We start from the raw sequence: 13500 nt of genomic DNA on the forward strand, positions 1-13500 counted from the left end.
CTATATACAACACAACTATATTTTGAGATAAGAGCTTTAGTAAGTTTTGTAAAATAAGCTGTTTTATGTTGATTTGTGACTTAAATATTATTGCTATGTGTGCTTGGGATTATGAAAGTATTAGTGATAATGTCTGTACAGTAAACCATAGTGATTGCATGGATGTACATCATAACTCACCCAGACCTATACATAATATGTTGGGAAATGGTGCTACATGTTCACCCAGACATATTGGTTTTATGAGCTATACCACCCGGGCAACTTTGCCTTTGTTTTAACAGCGCTAGATATATTTGTACCAATCTCCATTTATCAAAGCTTTGAGAGAGATAAAATTGTCAGAGATAAAGTCAGCTTCTAATTTATGTGTTACATGTAGTGTTTGAAAATGCAATTAGGAGCTGACTGGTTGGTACTTTATCTCTTGCAAGTCTTGATAAATACTCCCCTAAATATCTAATTTATCAATCTACAGAACAGGTGCCAAATATACAAACAACTGTACCTTATAAATTTTCTAATAAAATATACATTTTTATTATTTATTGATTATTTCTATTAAAAGGTTCTTATTGTCTATTTTCTATTATTTTTTGCAATACGTTGTACTAAATATTTTTCTCTTTGTCTTCAATTATAATTTATCATATGTTGCCAGCTGAATTCTGCCTTAATAGTTAATACAGGTTGAGTATCCCGTATCCGAATATCCGTTATCCGAATTATTCCGAAAACTTACTGGGGACATCTGTAACCGGCACTACTGAGTACATGACATGTAACTGGCACTATATATCTGCAAGAAAATGATTGCTTGGCATTCAAAGTCAATATCTGAGATAGTACACAAATTTTGTTTCATGTTTTGAAACCTTGTTTTTTGAACAAATAAAATATATTTGTGTGCATTTCATGTGTTTGTTGTGTTTATACACTATAAATGTAAGATACTTCAAAAAACATCATTGAAATATTAAAATATTCCGAAATACGGAATAATCCATTATCCAAAATTCTCATGGTCCCGAGCATTACGGGATACGGGATACTCAACCTGTACTGTATAATCGACTGTAAAGTTTACATCAATATAAATACAGTGCAAGAATAGAATTTTAAGAAATGGTGAAAAAAATATGTTGCTCTATATTGCCAGACTAGCCTGTTCTGTCGCAAAACCTAATGTGCTGAACATTTTGCATGATTTGTCACCAGTATTTGGCATATATTTCAAATTAAAATAACTACAGGTATATTGACACCATTTGTCCATGAACATCTGTGCTGGAAGTACACTATAGCTTTACATAAATGTGTTATCAATATAACAATAAGTCCAGCTCTTACCTTATTCTAGTGATTTGGATTTAATTAATCATGCTTAGACAATAATATAAATTGTCGGGGGAAATTTTGAGATCTTCATTTATCCTTTGCTTCCGTTTAAAGATTTTAGCCAGAATGATAGAACTGAGCATTTGGGAAGAGAACATTATTATACTGCCCATATGTGTCATGTGATTGTAGTGCAGCTTACAGTATGAATTGAAAATGAAAGTCCCTACTATAGACCGACTTCTCCTAGACATTGTTCTTTTGTTCCCTTTTTTTTTTATTAAACATTTTAGTTACAACATATACTGTAATTAATTCAATTTCAGTGCTAGATATTTGTATGTCTCTTGCGTAATTCCAGATGACATATTTAGCTTTTATAATGCTACATTTAGCTCTTGTTAATTTATTCAAATACTGTATTTTGAGTTTGTCATCAGAAACTAAATACTTTTAAAAATAATAATAATAATAATAGTAAATACTGTATATGCTCTCCCCTCCTGATGAATTTTAATTTGGAGCAACGTGACTGGCTCTGCGGTACAATCTCAAGGTTGGGTAGGGCAAGTATAATTAAAATGAATGTACTTCCCAGAATCCTTTATTTGCTCCAGGCCCTCCCAATACATGTACCCAAATCCTGGTTCTTGACCATTCATCGATTAGTAGAGGAGTTCGTATGGGGGAGTTGTAGACCATGCTTCCGGCATGATGTACTCTTCTGTTGCAGACATCTCTGTGGTATACAGCTGCCCCACTTCTATTCCTATTTTGAGGCAGTGTCTCTGGGTAGAGTTTTGGAATTAACTAGGCGGGATTCGGACACACAGTGGGTGACGCTCAAGAGATATGGACTTCCGGTCCACCTTGAAGTGTCCTCTTGGCTTCAGTCCCTTCCCTATACTGCACACCCAAATGTGGGCCACTAATGGTGTGGAAGTCCCTAAGAAAAAGATTGTGTGTTTCTTCCCCGCTCTCTCCAATTACGCCACTTTTTCGTAATCCAGATTTCCCACCAGAGTTGAATCCCTCCCCATTTCATAGATGGATGCGGACTGGAGTTTTACGCATCGGCCAGCTGGTTTCTCCTCCAGGTCTATTTCCCTTCCCTTTAGTATGTGAGATCTGGGATTTACACCCCAGTATCGCCCTATTAAACATTTCCTTTCAAGACTATCGATCCACGAGGCTGCCAGTATACCCCTTAGAACTTTTGAATCCCTGTGCCAGGCTAGGTCCCATCCTCAACATTTCCATTTAACAGGCTATAAACATCTTATATACGATACTTTCTCCAAATTACTACACTTCACCTCAGATTGGGAGAGAGACCTTGGTATACAGCTGGACCCTAAATATTGGGATAAGATTTTCTAGGTTACTATGTCCTCCTTTGTCAGCTACTCAGTAGTGGAGACCCAGTTTAAGGTCTTGGCCTGATGGTACAGATGCCCTTCTATATTACATAAAATGTACCCGGGTGTACCTGCTTCATGTTGGAGATGTAACTCGGCTGTAGGCTACCCGCTTCATATCTGGTGGAAATGCACCACACTCTGTCCCTTCTTGAACTCTGTAGTTTCTCTCTCCAAAGAAATCATGGGTCAGGAGTGAGTGCAGAACCATTGTTCTGGCTTCTTAGTAAGATTGACTGCTCTATATCCTCCAATAAAAAAAATCACTTCTGAAGCATTTAAATAGTGCAGCTAAGGCTTTTATCCCAGTTCACTGGGAACTCCTTCCTCCGTGGCAGAATGGTTCACTAGAATTGAGTTCTATATGACCATGACATTATATCACTTGACATTATCTGGTTTATCTAATTATAAAGCGTTTGGTACCGTCTGGACACCTTGGCTCTTTTTCAAAGACTCCCCTTCCTACTTAAGTTACACTTAGTAAAAGTGTTTATTTATTCAGGTCTATAGTTGGCCTTCAGACAGTTTGCTGGCCCGGATGGTTTCCATTATCCTTCCCTCTCCTGCCCCTCTCTCTTTGCCTCTGTTTTAGTTTAAGTAACCATTTACCAATCTCGGCCTATAACTCTGTTGATATGTAAATGTATACTTCCTAATATCGTAATGCTTTCATGTTTTTCACATGTAGCTGTCAGTGTTTTGTACCTTTTCTTATTGCTCGCAATGATTTCAATAAAAACTTTTTTTGGAAAAAATATATATGCTTCAATTTTGTAGAAAGGTTACATCTATATGCAAAACATTTTGAGAACGTGAAACAATAGGTACATTTGTTACAGCCCACGAGTAAGGTGAAACACATAGGTATAAATATTACACAACAAAAGCAAAGTGTAAAGGAAGCACAAATATAGCCTATACTGGAACAAGAAAGCAAGTCGGTGTTAGTGTAGGTACCATTCCATAGTAAAAACATGTTGAATGGTGAGGAGAAAGCTGCATCAGCAACTAGACAGCCAAAGGTAGGAACTCAGCTGAGTACCATCCTCATCACTAATCGTTAAGCATCGATATTGAACCATTACTGCAGCATGAGATACACCCATACTAATTCACATCTGGCTATATTTATTTATTTATTATTTATTTGCAGTTTCTTATATAGCGCAACAGATTCCGTTGCGCTTTACAATAGTAGACAGTGATAAAACAAACTGGGTAACAACAGACAGACATGGAGGTAGGAGGGCCCTGCTGCAAGCTTACAATCTATAGGGATATAGGAGGGAAACACAAGGACAGGCACCAGTAATAGCATAGCAGTCCCAACAAGTTACAAGTCCAGAAGGGAAGCTATATAATACATAAATGCCTCGGAGGGTTATGCATGTAGAACTTAAATATGATAGGCTTGCCTGAAGAGGTGAGTTTTCAGGGAACGCTTGAAAGTTTGGAGGCTAGCGGAGAGTCTAATTGTGCATGGAAGGGCATTCCATAGGATGGGAGCAGCCCGATGAAAGTCCTGTAATAGTGAATGGGAGCTAGTGATCCGCTCAGATGAGAGACGCAAATCTTGTGCAGAGCGGAGTGGTCGAGATGGGAGATATTGTGTGATAAGTGCAGAGATATATGCTGGTGCAGTATGGTTAATAGCTTTATATGCAAGTAGAAGTGTTTTATATTGAATACGGTAATATACAGGCAACCAATGGAGGGACTGGCAGAGCGGATCAGCAGACGATGAGCGTCTTGCAAGGAAGATCAGCCTAGCAGCAGCATTTAAAATGGATTGCAGTGGTGAGAGTCTGTTCTTGGGAAGTCCAGTTAGGAGACTATTGCAATAATCAATGCGGGATATAATGAGTGCATGGATAAGAGATTTAGTAGTGTCTTGTGTGAGATACGGTCGTATTTTGGATATGTTTTTTAGATGCATGTAACATGATTTGGAGACAGATTGAATGTGGGGAACAAAGGACAGGTCAGAGTCGAGGGTGACCCCTAAGCAACGAGCTTGTTGGGTAGGGTAGATTGTCGAGTTGTCAACAGTGATGGAGATATCAGGATGGTAACTGTTCTTAGTTGGCGGGAATATAAGTAATTCAGTTTTGGAAATATTGAGTTTGAGTTGGCGAGAAGACATCCAAAGTGAGATGGCAGAGAGACATTCAGAGACTCGGCCCAAAACCACTGGTGACAACTCTGGGGTTGATAGATAGATTTGAGTATCATCCGCATATAAGTGATACTGAAATCCGAAGGAGCTGATTAGTTTGCCAAGCGAGGAGGTATAGATTGAGAAAAGCAGAGGACCTAAGACTGAGCCTTGCGGAACTCCGACTGACAGAGGTAGTGAAGAGGAAGTAGAGTCAGAGAAGCGAACAGTGAAAGAGCGATCAGATAGGTAAGATGTGAACCAGGAAAGGGTTGTATCATTAAGACCTAGGGAGTGTAGTGTTTGTAAAAGGAGAGTGTGATCCACAGTGTCAAACGCAGCAGAAAGATCTAGAAGAATAAGCAGTGAGTAATGGCCTTTAGACTTAGCTGTTACCAGATCATTAACCACTTTAGTCAGTGCTGTCTCAGTGGAGTGTTGAGAACGAAAGCCTGACTGAAGCGGGTCTAATAGGGTGTTGGAGTTAAGAAAGTTTGTTAGGCGAGAGTAGACAAGTCTCTCAAGTAGCTTGGAGAGGCATGGGAGCTGAGAGATAGGACGATAGTTAGAGAGAGAGTTAGGGTCAGAATTGTGTTTTTTCAGAATGGGAGTAATCGCTGCATGTTTGAGCAGAGACGGAAAAGTACCAGTAGCAAGAGAGAGATTGCAGATTTTAGTTAAGGTTGGAATAAGCACAGGAGATAGATTTTTAATGACTTGTGCAGGTATAGGATCAAGAGGAGAGGTAGTAGAGTAGGAGGATAAGAAGAGTGCGGATACTTCCTTTTCATTTGTGGGCTCAAACGAAGAGAAAGTGCCAGAGGGTTCAGGTGTGGCAGAAAGAGGGTTAGAGATTGTGGAGCATACCATTTCATCTCGGATGTTATCAATCTTGTCCTTAAAGTAGGAGGCAAGTTCTTGTGCACTGATGGTAGCCGGTGGGGGAGGAGGGGGAGGGTACAGAAGAGACTTAAATGTGTTAAAAAGTCGCCTAGGGTTGGTGGCATGAGAAGAGATGAGAGATTGGTAGTATGTTTGTTTGGCCGTGTCCAAAGCATTGCAGTAGGAGTGGTAGCTAGTCTTATATGTGAGGAAATCAGTAATATTACGAGATTTACGCCATTGGCGTTCAACTTTACGTGACTGATTTCGTAGTTGTCTTGTTGTGTTGGAGTGCCACGGTTGGCATCTAAGCCTACGTGGGGTATAATGGGTAGCTGGAGCCACTCCATCAAGGGCTGTTTCAAGAGTCTGGTAGAGGTGGGAAACAGCAGAGTCAGGAGAGGTAAATGTAGAAATTAGTGAGAGCTGTTGTTGCAGGGAGGTGGAAAGTTGTGGAAAATTAATAGCATTAGTATGTATACAGTCAACCGTAAGAAGAACTTGATTTGCTGTATTAGTTGCTGTCTATGGACTAAAGTCTGCAGGCTATATTAATCTTGCCAGAAACAATGGGTGAGATTTAATAGGATGAGGGATTCAGAAAGTGAGAGATTTGGGAAGAAATCTCCAGTTTTTTTAAAGCGGCAATCATTTACACTTCAGAATCAAACTGGTTTTGCAGTGTAAATGATTGCCGCTTTAAAAGAACAGGAGATTTCTTCCCAAATCTCTCACTTTCTGAATCTCTCATCCTATTAAATCTCACCCAATATCTATTACAAATAGTATAGCAGTAGATGAATTAACAGTTGCAATAGAGAGAAAAAATTATTTATATGGGGCAGATGTATTATTAATCACTTTTTTTCATGCAGAAATGATCCCTTTTTTATTGTGGCAATAATAAAGGGCTTTTCATTATAATGCAGCAAATTGCATTCATAATTGAAAAGTGTTTATTCCTGCAAGAGTACAAAAGTAAAAAGTAAGAATAATGGCTTCAGCATATGACTGCGAAACCATGATTTAATAAAGTATTGTTAAAACTATTTAATAGCTATTATATTGAAAAACAAATTATTACATATATGGTACAGAATTAACTTGAGGACAATAATGACGAAACTTAAAAAATGGACTGACATGGGTCAAATTTATATAATATGGTTATTTAGAAACAATGTTTTTAATACATTTTTTATATGTATCTGGAGATAATAACTGAAAAATATCAAGTAATCGGATTAAAGTGGAGAAAATCTATTTAGTATTCTGCTGTTACTGCAATACGCTTGTGCGTCAAGAAGAGCAACCAACACAGATATTCAGGGGAGGGATGAGAAAAGATGCCTTTCACCAAAAGATGGCAAAAAAATCTAAGGTTGATGCATTAAAAATATTTATTTAAAAAATCAGTTGTTTGGCTATATTGTATCTTATATTATGAAAATTTTTGTGGCAAAGATTTGCAATATCTACAGTAAAACATAAACAGGTTAATACATATCAAAAAAATTAAATGAACACCAAAATGAAGAGTCACTGCATCCCCCCCCCCCCCACCTCCTAAGTTCACTTACCGTCCCCAGCTCCTGCTCCCCCATCGCCTCTTCGATGTCCTGCCTGCACTGTGCTCAGTGCGCTGAACGAAGCAGATCCCGGAGCGCAGACTTCTTCAACTCAGGATACCGGCGGACAATTAAAATGTAGCACCGGCTGGTGAGCCAATCAGAGCTTGCCTACCGGCAGCCGCTCTGATTGGCTAATGGTACACGAGCTCTGATTGGCTCAAAATTGTATTCATTTTAATTGGCCACTGGCGTCCTGAGTTGAAGAAGCCTGTGCTCCGGGACCTGCTTCGTTCAGTGCACTGAGGCAGTTGGGGGCAGGGCAGCACAGTGGAGGCAGTTGGGGGCAGGGTGCAGTGAGCAAAATTCATCTCTCTCAGAAAAGCCAGACCCAGGACAGGTGTACCCACAGCACCCTCCTATGCAACCGCATGTAGGAGAAATCATTCGATGGTCACTCGCCAATGAATGATTTCTCCTGGCTTCGCTAAGAAAAGTCAGCGGGCGCTGATGTCATGTTATGTCAGCTGCCCATCCCAAGAAGGCATCACAGTGCCTGTGTCTGCAGGGGAACGGCCAGCATTATTATGGGGATGCTCATAAAACATTGAGCATTCCCCTGCTCCAGTTTGTCTGATATAATCAATATATTTATTTTTATTGTTTTTACCTATAAGTCCTCTGATGTGATTTAGCTATTTTATAATGTAACGTTGATGTTTGCCCTTGCATTTCACTTCTTTTCTGTTTAAATGATAGTTTAAAATAGAACACTACTGTAACCTAATTTCTTTGTGACAATAGTGTTGTAAGAATATTTTTTTGTAGAGGTCAGATCATGGGGAAAACAAGTGTGGAAGGCAGATTACATCTTATAGCTAGCACTGTACCTCCATAGTATTAAACCGAAGACAGGTTTCCATCTGTTGCAATCTGTAACAGAATGTTGCAATGAAATGTGAAGGAAAAAGTTGTTTGCAGCATTGTTTAGATATGACTTCCTCTGATGAGCATTTTGTGTAAGACAATTTAGTTTCCTACTATCTGAAGCCACAGTACGTACCTTATGAAGTCTTAGAAATAATTATATATATATAAAAAAAAGACTCTCAGCCAGCGCTGGGAATTTTTAGAGAGGCGCTCCATCTGATGGGGATGCACAAGCGTCTCACACGCATGCGCGTCCCCATCAACCCGGTGGCGGGGAGCACTTTCCCTGCCCATCTCTGCTTCAGGGAGATGGGCAGGGTTAGGGGGGACCTGGGGGCAGTTGCTGGGGACAGCTGCTGGGGGCATCGGGGGAGCTGCGGTGGAGGGCTCCGTCGGAATGGGACGTGTGAGCATCTCGTATGCGCACACCCCCTTCTGGTGGATGGCGGCGGTTAGCGGTGACTGATGGTTTGCAATTTGATCAAATAGTTTGGATTCATTATAATAATCACACAGACTTCTAACACACAAACCTCAGAAACTTAAATGGTCAATTGAGTATTCTGTTTTGGCTTTCGTGTCCAGTCTCATGTACTGTATATGTCACACACAAAAGTATTTTGAGGTGAAGTAGATAGCACAAATATGTCATTTTGGTTCCATTTTTAGCTTATCCCAGAACATGTCTTAAAATGCTGGAAGCAATTCATTTAGCAAAGTCAAGTTCAATGACCAGTAATTATGGTCTCTACACACAAGCGACCCTGGCGAGCGTTCTGAGTGATGTTAGATCCTTTAGAACGCTCAGTAAGATCGCCCAGCACACAGCGATGTGTCAGCACTGTGTGCGGGGCAATCTGGTAGGGCCAGTGTTCTCCACTGAGAACACTGGCCCTGACCCTAGTGATTCACTTGATTTATCCAGCATGCTATCACTATGCCCCTATACAGTAGTAACATCACTCAGAAACTGGCCTGACATCGCTACGTGTGTAGGCCCCATTAGACTTGTTTCACTTAATTCTACTCGCCATCTTATTATCTAACATCAGGGCCGGCGCCACCACTTGGCAAATCTAGGCATTTGCCTAGGGCGCCGGCCACTGGAGGGCGGTATTTCGCCCCCTCTTGCCGTCCAGGTACCTGTCCTGCGGCGTAAAAGCATGTCGGCGGCAGCGGGGGGGTCCCTGCAGTCAATAAGAAATAACGAGCGATATCCGCCGGGCTATGCGGAAGCGCTTCTGTTTTGGAAACACTGGCCGCACGCTGATTGGCTGAGATTCAACCAATCAGCGTGCGCCGTGCGGCCAGTGTTTCCAAACAGAAGCGCTTCCGCATAGCCCGGCAGATAGCGCTCGTTATTTCTTATTGACTGCAGGGATCCCTCGCCGCAGGACAGGTACCCGGGCGACAGACACCGGGGCGACCCCCACCTCGACTTGCCTGGGGTGCTCTGGTGCCTTGCACCGGCCCTGTCTAACATAAGTGAAGGCAACGCAATTGTAACTTCTTGTTAGAGCTCATTGCACATTGCACGTATCAGTGTTGGAATCTGACCTATACAGCTTGCTCAATGAGTGTATTCTTCCTAATATGGGCTTTCTTTTCCTCCTGACAAAACATAGGACTTCGGAAATGTCATTAATTTCACTCTGCCTATTTTGCAGTTCCTTTAAAAGGAAGTGATACTTCTAGTTGTTTCATAGAAAAATGTCTGCTGTGTACAGGTTCCCATCACTAACTGAAAAGTATTACTTGTGAGCAGTACAGATGGTAGAAAGGTTAGCATTACTGCCTCACAGTAACCTTTTCCATATGAACATTTTGCTTTTGTCGACCTTTCCTCAATATCGACCTGGTGCATGTCAACCTCTTGTGTTGAACTATTGACTGTTGACCCTTTTATCCGCACCCCATGAATGTGTGTGTTACAAATATAGACTGTATACCCCACTGGGGCAGGGACTGATGCGAATGGCCAAATATTCCCTGTAAAGTGATGTAGTGTATATGTGTGCTATTAAATAACTGGTAATAAATAAGCAAGTACAGTGTAGAAGCAAACTGATAATCAGTTGTGATGCCTTTTAGGTATTTACTGAAACACTTCATTATGCCTTAAAATATTTCTTATGAACAGGGACATGGAGAGCCAACAACAGAAATATTAAAGCCTAGTAGCCTAGTACACACTGACATGAGGCCTCCTCAACCAACTCAAGGTGATGTCTTGGAACACCCAGAGGTTTTGTTAAGGAAATTCATCTAAGGATCAATAATCTATTACAGCTGAATGTTGAGAAGGAAGAAAAGAGAAAAGGGGCTTGAAAGATACTGTTACATGTCTTTTAGAGCAATATCCAATTACCCAAGATCACAGATCACAAATAATAGTCTTGCTTGGGGCTATCATATTACCCCAATAAGCCGGCATTAGCTATGGGTTATCAGTGATTTGCTTCACACACACACACACACACACACACACACACACACACACACACACACACACACACACACACACACACACACACACACACACACACACACACACACACACAGTACCTCTTTATCAAGACTTTATAATTTCCCTGAACCATTGAATATATACTGTAAGTGACTACTTGTTTTCATTACGTCGTTTGTACAAAGATATATATATATATATATATATATATATATATATATATATATATATATATATATATATACTGTAGACAGAACTTGCAATAGATGGCACTCGAGAGATTTTGTAAAACTGCACAGCGGCAGCTATTGCCCTTTATCAAGACATAAAGACATGAGTGTAAAAGTACTTACATATATAAGGCTGTGTGGGGGCAGGGGCACCTCGTGCAACCATCACCAGCACGACTTCCGGCGGGTAGTGGATGATGTCACCCCGATGTTCCCCTTGATGTCGGGGAACTCGGGGTCACCAGGGAGGCGTGTCCAAAACAACCAGTGGGCGGGTAACCAAGGAGACGATGGATGCTGTGATGTAGATATATATATATATTGTTATATCCTTCAGCAGCGTCTGCGCTGCTAGGACGGCGGCCATCTTCCTGGGACGCGTCACTGAGAGGCTTCGGGGACGTTGCTAGGCAACGCCCCGAACTTCCGCCGCGGCCGTCTCTGCAGGGGGAAGACTCTGCAGGACGGACCGGATGTGACGTCACTCAAGGGGGCGGCAGATTCAAAATATAAGCCGGCGTCTCTTTCAGACAGACGCCGGTTATAGCGTTCTTTCCGCCTGTGTCAGATCGTGTTCCTGGTCCTGGTTTCTGTCGGAAGCCCTCCTGTTGTTCCCCGCCTGTCCTGCCGTGCCTGGTGTTGTCCTGCCTTGCCTGGGATTAAGCTAGTGTGCCCCGATGTTACACTCTTCACCTTAAGAGATCTGCAAGTGCTTGTCTGGGACTCCGTCATCTTCCCAGATAAGTCAGGGGTTACCCTGTGTTTCTCCCTACGCAGTTTGGCATTCCTTGTTACTGGGCATCTTCCTCAGTATCATTACCATTTCTCTTTATAAGATCTTTATTAGCATTGTTGCCATTTCTTTATATAACATCTCACTAGCCAGTGTCACCTGCTCAGCCTTATTGCTTCCCTGGGGTTCTGGGAGTTCCCCGGTTCTGGGGTTTAGTTAGGTTGTCCCCTTGCTCTCTCCTGGCCTCGGCGGACGTGTTGTCTTTTCCTAAGACCTGCCTGTAGCGGAGTGGGGCGGACCTAATTCGCCCTTCAGCCGAGACGGGCCCAGGTGAAGCCTAGCACCGCACACGTCCGTCGATTCCAGTCAGAGACAACGGACAGAGCCGGCCTTAGGCATAGGCAAACTAGGCAATTGCCTAGGGCATTTGGAATGCCTAGGGGCATTAGTAGCTTCTGCTGATTAAAATGATATGCAGCATGCCTATATTATGTGTGTGAGTGAGGCTGTATCTGCATATGAAATAGTGTATTCATGGAAATCACTGTAACATAGCATTCTGTATGCAGGTACAGCCACAGTGTCACACAGAATATAGGCATGCCGCATATAATTTTAATCATCGTAAGCTCCTTGTGTGTGCCGGTCATAACAATGCAAATAAGATGAATTTTCAGCAAAAATGGCACCCATTGTTAGCAGGACTGGCCAGGAGCTGCATGGCCTATTGAGGCAAGATGTATGAGGAAACATCTGTATCCATGCAGAGGCAGAGGTCACAGTGTTAGCGGCTGTGCGACTGTTGTCTGCGGGTGGGTTGGTTGTGGAATAGTGTTCGGAATATGTGTAAGGGGAATTATGTGTGTCACGTATAAACGCATTATTAATGTGTGACATATGTGTAACAGGCATTATGTGTGTCATGTGTATAAGGACATTAATACTCTGCAACATATGTGTAATGGGCATTATGTGTGTCATGTGTATAAGGGCATTAATAATGTGCAACATATGTGTAATGGGCATTATGTGTGTCATGTGTATAAGGGCATTAATAATGTGCAACATATGTGTAAGGGGCATTATGTGTGTCTTTATGTGTATGAAGGGCATTAATAAAGGCATAATGTGTAAGGGGCATTATGGTTATAAGGACATTAATAATGTGTGTTATGTGTAAGGGTCATTACTGTGTGGTATTATCAGGGGTGCCTAGAGAAAGGGGTAGGGGGTACAAATTACCCAGGCCAAAGTCTGATGGAAGGGCCCAGTGGGGGCCCCAGGCTTCCTCCCCTTAAGTGACAGCAGCAGCTGCAGCTCTTCTCCTCTGCCCAGCACACACTGCTTTGTGCTGGGTTGCAGTGTGGCCATGGAGGTGCTTAAAGTACAATATTTTCTCAGGGTATAATGTGAATAATGTGAGGAGTAATGTACATAAGGTAAAGTGGTACTACTGTGTGCTGTAACGTGAATAAGGGACACCATCGCATGATATAATGTGAATAAAGTTGCACTACTGTGTGGCATAATTGGAATTGGGGGTACTATTGGGTGGCCATGCCCCTTCCCAGCAAGAATACAACCCTGTTTGGGCTGTGCACCGAATGTGTGCACTGTTTATATTTAATATATTGCAGGTAGGAGCACCAAAATGATGACTGCTATGATGAGGGTTGATGGTGCTGGGAAAGGGGAGCAGGGTCAGAGGCGGAACTAGTGGCGCTGCTAGGGGGCACCAGCCAAAATCTTGCCTAGGGTGTCATTTAGCCTAGGGCC

The sequence above is a fragment of the Crinia signifera genome, chromosome 2 (assembly GCF_055691185.1).
Source record: "Crinia signifera chromosome 2, ASM5569118v1, whole genome shotgun sequence".
Classification (NCBI taxonomy): domain Eukaryota; kingdom Metazoa; phylum Chordata; class Amphibia; order Anura; family Myobatrachidae; genus Crinia; species Crinia signifera.